At 39.5% G+C, this 6,000-nt stretch overlaps 1 protein-coding gene and 1 long non-coding RNA gene across 7 annotated transcripts in view; one reads left to right on the forward strand and one right to left on the reverse strand.

Moving 5' to 3' along the window:
* The window catches only part of RACGAP1 (Rac GTPase activating protein 1), a 29,833-nt gene extending 26,320 nt beyond the window's left edge, over positions 1-3,513 (reverse strand). For 2 of the 6 annotated variants that reach the window (XM_079139752.1, XM_079139748.1), the window contains exon 1: positions 3,284-3,431. The gene's annotated coding sequence lies outside the window, so the exon portion shown is untranslated. Of the gene's footprint in view, positions 1-3,283 lie in introns of all 6 variants that reach the window. The other 4 variants (XM_079139749.1, XM_079139751.1, XM_079139747.1 and 1 more) reach the window with 4 other exon arrangements.
* Positions 3,411-5,101, forward strand: LOC306660985. The gene is made up of 3 exons (XR_013763808.1): positions 3,411-3,521; positions 4,228-4,930; positions 4,974-5,101. It is a non-coding gene; the product is annotated as an uncharacterized lncRNA (long non-coding RNA).
* The last annotated feature ends 899 nt before the right edge of the window (positions 5,102-6,000 follow it).

A 6,000-nucleotide genomic window follows, 5' to 3' on the forward strand; every position in this document is an offset into this window, starting at 1 on the left:
ACTGTCATGGATATCTAAAAAAGAACAAAATAATTTTTTTTCAAATCTGTTATCCACCTCAACACATCAAAGAAATGATGTTACAAAAATATCAAACTATGTTGCAGATGTTGCCAGACACCTCCCTGCAAAGTAAAACATGTCAGACAAAGAATGACACATATAAAAACAAAGACCATAGCTAAATCCCAGACCAAAAAGAATCAAGGACATAGTAAAATTTTACCAGGTCAAGGCTTCTAAACAAGCTGTTCAAGGAAGCTTGTTGCTTCTGAAGAGTTAATTTTTTTCCTCTAGGATAGGTTTACTTAAGGTAATCCAAATATGGCACTAGCAAAACATAATCCTCTTCTCTTTATATGCTGAGGGACCATATATTTTTATTACCATTCTACAGAAGTGACTCTCAGGAATTATTTATAAGTGACAAAAATATCTTTCTGCATCACCACTAACTCTTGATATCTCAGCCAAATTGTAACTCGAAAAGCTAAAATTTACTCAACCCATTCAATGTGTCAAATGAGAATGGTCTTAATTTTCCTGTTGGGTCAGATTTTTACCCTCTTGTTTATTTCCTCCCCCTTTATTATTTAGCTCCATAGCTAGGAGATGCACTAATGTGAAAGGAAACAAAAACAAAGTCATATCTAGTTGCATTACTTTGAAGCAGTAAAACAGCTGTCACTTTCCACAACAGAGACTGCTGCCTTTTGGGAAAGCTGAAATGATTCCTGTGTGTAACAAGGAAATCAGTTTGTGGAGCACTTTAAACAAAAAGGTGCTGGAGAATCTCAGCTGTTATTGATGGCAATCCCCAGAGGTGGAGAAGTCACTGTGTTACAGATTCCCAATCTGTGAGCATCCCTAAGGGAGCAATTTGGCAACACTATGAAAGAGTCTCAGCTTTCCATGATTGCTCTGAGACCCCAATTTAATTTCAATCACCCAGGCAAGAGACAGACAGTCCTTCAGAATAACAGACCTATCACAGATCTTACTGCAGGGTATCCTGGGAAAACTATATTCTTCTACCTCCCCCTACAAACAACATTATTAAAAGACCTATATATCAGGGTTTTTTTTTTTTTTTTTTTAGCTCCAACAAGGGTGTTAGATATTGAAAGACACACCAATAGAAGATCACTTGAGTTTTCCATCAAAATGTTTCAATGAAAAACATCACAAACATGGCTGATCTGGAGATTCCTAAGAAACCAACAATATAGATTTGGGGCTGCCAAGGAAAACCATACCCAAAGAATCTCAATACTAAGATTTTTTTCATACAAAAGCATTTCAGAACAATTCTTTCCCCCGCAAATGTCCAGCTTCTGCTTCACTATACTGAAAGCCTCAACCCAACTGGCAAGCAGAAGGAATATTATATTGAAACCAAATGTTATTATGAGCAAATCAACTGCAGAAAAAGTAAACAGAATGCCCTCAATCCAACATGAATGAAGACTAAAATAAGGGTAGAATTGAATTATGATTTCTCATAAAATTGTCAGTTCAACATATCACAGGTCAGAATACTTTCTTGTTATCCTTCTCCTTCTTCTGTGAATTCTTCCCATTCGGAAGTCTTCCACTCTTCAAGGTTTAGACTTAAGTCTTACAAATTCACTGAAGCCTTCCCTAACCATTTCAGTCCAAAATGACAAAATGAATTCATTTATTATCTACAAACTCATTTGGCATGTATAAAAATACTGCCTGGAATTATAGCTCAGAGGTAGAGTGTTTGCCTACCATGTACAAGGCCCTGGGTTCAAACCCCAGCACCATGAAAAACAAAACACTGCTTAATAGTGTAAATGTTCTATGTTCAAAAATATTATCTTTTAAAATAATAAAAAACCTCATCAATCTAAACAACTATATGTATATCCATATATATCCTTTGCTCATTATACATTCATAAGAGCTGCAATCACAGATTACATGTAATTTTGTGCTTTCCTTTTTATTATCATGTTTCCATTAAGTTCAAAAGAGTTAATGAACGACTACTTAACCATTCACTTCCTTAGATATTGAGATAATTTCCAGATTTCAGTTACCTCTTTGCCTGAATCTCTTGCGTGGTCACTCTCTTGCCTCTATTAAGTCTTTATTAACATCTCATTTTGTTTTTCAGTGAAGGCTTTCCTAACCACCCTAAATAAAATTTCAGACTTTCCCCCAACACTTTCTTGCTTTATTTTGCTCCAAGGCACTTATCTCCATCTAATATACTTATCTACTTATTTTGTTTATTGTCTGTGGTCTCCCCAAAAGTTAAAATTCCAAGAAGGCAAAGATTTTTGGCTGTTCTGTCCATTGCTGAGTCACTGGTGCCTAGAACTGTGTCCAGCACTTGGTAAATGATTAATAAATATTTGCTGAATGGATGAATTGAACATCCCTATGGATGGTATTTTTCTTTAGGTGACTGTGTTGCTCAAAATAGATTTCCAAATACTATATTGGAGTGTAAAAACCTTTTACAGTTCTTAATACTGCCAAAATATTTTCTAATTGGGCTGTACTAATGGGTGATACTCCCCAACAGTGTCTAGGCCTACCAGATTCACCACAGTTTTCTTTTTAAGTTCTATTGCCCCAAATAAACTGCACACTCCTTTAAAGTCAAACAGGATTGTCTTCTACCTATACTTTGCACTTAAACACCTGTTGAATGATTAAGCTACAGGAAAGGGGCCTTCTCTAAACACTCTGAATAACTCAAAAGGCTTATTTACCCGACTTATTAAAAAGTAAGATAATGACATTTTTCAAGGCTTATCTTTCCACCCACCCCACTTTTCTACCCACTCTCCGACTACGAATGAGATACTGTTAAGAAAAAGTACGTGTAAGTGTAAAAATAAGGCCTCGCTGTTAGTGAAGCTAAGAATTAGGATAGGAAGGGCAAGATATCACAGCCTCCGGCAGCCTAACCAGACACACGCCCCACAAGGTAGTGGGGCTCCACTTCAGACTGCTCGGGCTTCTCCCATAGCACGTCTTTTCCCGTAGAAACATCCTGTGCCTTCGTAAAGGATAAGGGATGTTACCCCGACCACTCCCACACTGTTATTCGAGAGACACTTTTTTAGAGTGAACCCCTGACCTGACCTGTTCAAGCCACATCTCAAAAAGACGTCCCCGACTTGCCACATAACCCGGCGCCAAGAAAGAAGTCCCCCACCCTGCCAGCCCCCGCCGCAGGGAAGCGCCAGTGGAAGGATTACAGTTGCCAACCTTTCCCCCGGTTCCTGAGGTGACCAAGGCTTACCGAGTCGGACGCTCTCCTTCCTACCACAATCCAGCGCCAGATGCACCTAGTCTCGCAATGCCCGGAGACCACTCCGCCGGGCCAGACGGGCCCCAGCTGGGAGGCCTTCCACTTACCTCCGCGCCTCACCCAACGGCAGAGGGGTGCCGCGCCGCCAGCTCGGGTTTGAAATCCTGAACCAACCAATCACAGAGAAATTTATTCCTCCCACGCCGTCCCTCTGCGCTAGGACGCACGCGTAAGGATCACGGGGGCGGGACCAGTACTACGCATGCGCATTCCGATAGAATGAAACCAAAGCCATTTTAACTAAGGTCAACAATTTTTTGTGGGTTTTTTGTTTTGTTTTGTTTTGTTTTGTTTCTCGGCGCGCTCTCCTGAAGCCATTGGGACGCCATGTTGACTAAGGGCAAGCAGTGTTTCAAGAGTACATATTTATCCTTCCCCTTTTCCTTGTTGTCTCCCCCAGGCAGGGAAACCGAGCTCTTGGAAACTGTTAACATTTTCCGAATGTCGCTGTAGAACAGGAATAATTTCTGAAAGAGAACAGTAGTCATTTTCAACCATATTTACTGAGCTGTATTATCTCTTTATTCGCATCTATTCAGGCTTTCATTTGACATTTGACATAAAGTACTCCGACTTCATAACAAGCGCTCTGCTAGGAATCAGAAAAAATAATGTGGTCTCTGCTTTCCAGTGGCGACAATGGAGGAGACAGTTCAAGGAAACAAAAATAAACACAAAATTAAAGTGTTAATTCAATCTAATAAATGTTATTTAGAACCGGGCATTGTGCTACTGCAAGGGATTTCATACCTTTAAAAAATCTGGATCCATAGTGAGAAATACATTTTACATTACAACGAAGAATCAGCGAACTCTGTTCATCCTTACTATATGTAAATTAACCTGTACTTTTTTGTCCCCCCTTCCTTATTCAGGTCCCTACCTCATGAATTTACTATTCAATGAGTGACAACCTGCACTTTGAAAAAGTATTGACTAGAGTATACGAGAAGCAGTGTTTAAGTAGGACAGAAGAGGCTGGACACCAAGGAATTTTCAAGAAAGTAGGTTTATTGACTATAGGATCCAGAGGAGCTATCACCTAAAAAATTCTCCCTTGCATGAAGAAACTAGTTTGAGCTTTGTACCCAGTGGGAGGAGGGGCTTGGAGGTTTACGTAACAGTATTTCTTTTTCTTTGAGGTCTCAGAAAGTGTTTTTTGACCCACCCTCTATACTAGACAGAGGTTTCACAAGTTTTTTTCTGCAAACCTGGCATTAACAAAAAGAGGAACTACCAACCACAAGGCCCTCTGCATAAGTTTTTGTTAATAAAAAGCTTTCTGACAAGAAGAGGAACTTATATATTACAAATATGTTGGGGGTTTCTGCTTACTTATGGTAAGGATCTTCTGGGTAGGGGTCTCTGGCCTGCTTTAGTGTGATTTAATAGAAATATCACATTTGGAGAGATATTAGTCAAGGATATGAAATTTCGCTGGGTGCCATGGTAACATACCTATAATCCCAGTCACTCCAGAGGTTGAGACAAGTGGATGGAAAGTTCCAGGCCAGCCTCAGCAATTTAGACTCTATCTCAGAAAAAACGGTGGTGGGAGGGCGTTGAGGTTAGCTAGTGGTTAAGCAGTCCTTGGTTCAATCCCCAGTGCAAAAAAAAAAAGAATGTAAACTTAAGAGAAGTTAATTCAGGAAATTATTATAACATGATGACTATAGTTATTAACAATGAATTGGGGCTGGGGAGATAGCTCAGTTGGTAGAGTGCTTTCCTTGCAAGCATAAGGCCCTGCGTTCGATTCCCAGCATCACAAAAACAAAACAAAAAAAATGTACCCTTGAAAACTTCTAAGAGAGTAGATCTTCTCACCACCAAAAAAATAAATAAATAAATAAACATGAAGGAACTGGATAAGTTAATTAGCTTGATTCAGTCATCCTAAAGTTCATACATGTAGCAAAACATTATTTTGTACAACACAAATATACATATTTTTTATTTATCCATTTAAAAAAAAATCAGGACTGAGCACAATGGCCCATGCCTATAATCCCAGGGGTAGCTGAGCCAGGAGGAGCACAAGTTGGAAGCCATACCCCACAACTTAGGGAGACCCTGTCTCAAAATTTAAAAAAAATTTAAAAAAATTAAAAAACTGAGTAGGTAGCTCAATGCTAGAGTGCTGAGTTCAATCCTCAGTACTGCAAACATCACAGATTTTAGAACCAGAAAACTTGATTCCATTTTTGACAATACTAATGGAGCACTGTTGTTTGCTAGGCATACCACTTAACCAGCTTGCTTGCTTGCTTGATTGATTGATTGACTTTGTACTGGGGACTAAACTCAGGGCTTCCCACAAGCTCTACCACTGAGCTACACACCTCCAGCCTCCACATTATTACTTTTTATTCCCCCAGTACTGGGGATTGAACCCTGGAGTGCTCTACCCACTGAACTACATCTCCAGCCCTTTCTATTTTTTATTTTGAGACAGGTTTTCACAAAATTTTTGAGGGTCTCACTAAATTGTTGAGGCTGGCCTTGGTCTCCAGGCGGCTGGGATTACAGGCATTGCGCACTACCATGCCCAACATTTTTTAACTCGTATGTACATCACTTCCTCCAACTATAAAATAGAAATAATAAAAACCATTACTATCTCACAGGCTTATTCCCAGATCAATTGA

This window comes from Sciurus vulgaris (assembly GCF_902686455.1).
Source record: "Sciurus vulgaris genome assembly, chromosome: 5".
Lineage (NCBI taxonomy): Eukaryota > Metazoa > Chordata > Mammalia > Rodentia > Sciuridae > Sciurus > Sciurus vulgaris.